Below are 1602 nucleotides of genomic sequence, written 5' to 3' on the forward strand. Positions count from 1 at the left end.
TTTGGCCCTAATACTCCGTCATATGCCCTGGTCTGCATTCGGTGCATTGAAATTAAAAAACGAAGAACAGAAAAAAAACAAGAAATAGGGACGCTTGCCAGCATTTGTGTGGGATGAATGTGCTGGTGAATAAGCAAACACATCTGAAAATCTATTAGGGCTGTATAGCTCTACACAATGGTTAAGCTGTAAAAATTGGGATTACACGTTGTGTAAACTACATTGGCGTTACATTATCAAACTCAGCCTCCGCTATGATAATATTTCTCTGTGTGGTTGCTTGACATGTGCTGACGTCAAACATTTTGATACCATCAGTGTTGTGGCATAGTTTGAAAATTCTTCTCTTTTTTAAAATCCTCACCATCAGTGGCATTAAAAAAGGAAGCACAGGAATCCTTTTTAGTTTTGTAAGCATGTCAGTTGCCACATATTTTCGTGGAATATTAGATGATTTGCTATGTAATTTGATTAATTCATTCTACCATCGATATTTCTTAGTTTTGAGTGAAAATACACCCACAATTTTGGATTTGCAGGTCAAATTCATGTTTGTTGCATTAGCTCAAAGTAAACACTGTGGCTATAGGGTACTGTAAACAAAGCACTAGCAAAGCTAATAGAATTGTTAAGAAAAATAATTAGATTTAGATTTAACAGCTCACATAGTATAATTTTAGGTAAAAACAATTTTTTTGTTTCACCATACTCATATTCTATTTCTTTGTCATACTCAAGTTTAGAGAAAGCCCATCTAGCAGCACAAAACAGTGTTTGCAATTTCCTCAGGAGCTAAAAGTATAAATTAGTCCTTGGTTGAGCGCCAAAGGAAAGGTTGTGGATTTTAATCATATTGGAGCAACATGTTTAGTCAGCAAATTCATGGTCAATCCTGACATTAAATTCTAGGAAGTTAAAGGGAAACTAAAAAGTTGAAATGTCGTGCAATTACACACAGGAAGCACCACACCACACACACACACACACACACGGAGCCGAAGTACGGCTCTGGAAAAACAATGAAAGCAGCCCCAGGTTTTAAGCACGTTAAGGCAAGAAAGGAAAATAATCACCAAACTCACCGTGGTATTTTGAAGCTTGAAGCTTTTGAAGCTAACGAGCTTAACGATCACATGTCCCTCATATTACAACATAATCCGACAGACTCAGAACTAATTAGTTAACACAGTGAAATCACAGAGCTGCTGTGTGCTAATCAAAGCTACAATCTTACCAAACAAATTACCTCCGCTGCTGAATTTACACACACAGTAGTACCGTGTCTTCTTCTGTTCACAGCTGTATTGATCCACACTGTGAACAGCTACTTAGCTACCCAGCAGATATGTACCAGGTTAAAGACAATTAAAATAGTTTAGGTCAGAGTGACTGTCCGAGTTACTAAACTAACGTTATCTTCCCTGTTCTAGTGCAGCTCAACGAGCTAACAGCTGATGAGCCGCTACAGTTTGTTCGCTCGGAGGTTCTCTGCTCATTCTAACAGCGACACACAAACATATTACTTACTGAGCATGTTTAACAAAATACAGACGAACATAAAGGGAAGAATATGGAGACATCTGCACCAGCTGGCTTAATAAA

At 37.9% G+C, this 1602-nt stretch overlaps 1 pseudogene; it reads left to right on the forward strand.

The window, feature by feature from the left end:
• LOC118325490 overlaps nt 1-1602 on the forward strand; it is a 12072-nt pseudogene that overhangs the window by 505 nt on the left and 9965 nt on the right.

This window comes from Morone saxatilis, unplaced genomic scaffold (assembly GCF_004916995.1).
Source record: "Morone saxatilis isolate NCDOM2014 unplaced genomic scaffold, NCSU_SB_2.0 Contig16, whole genome shotgun sequence".
Classification (NCBI taxonomy): Eukaryota; Metazoa; Chordata; class Actinopteri; family Moronidae; genus Morone; species Morone saxatilis.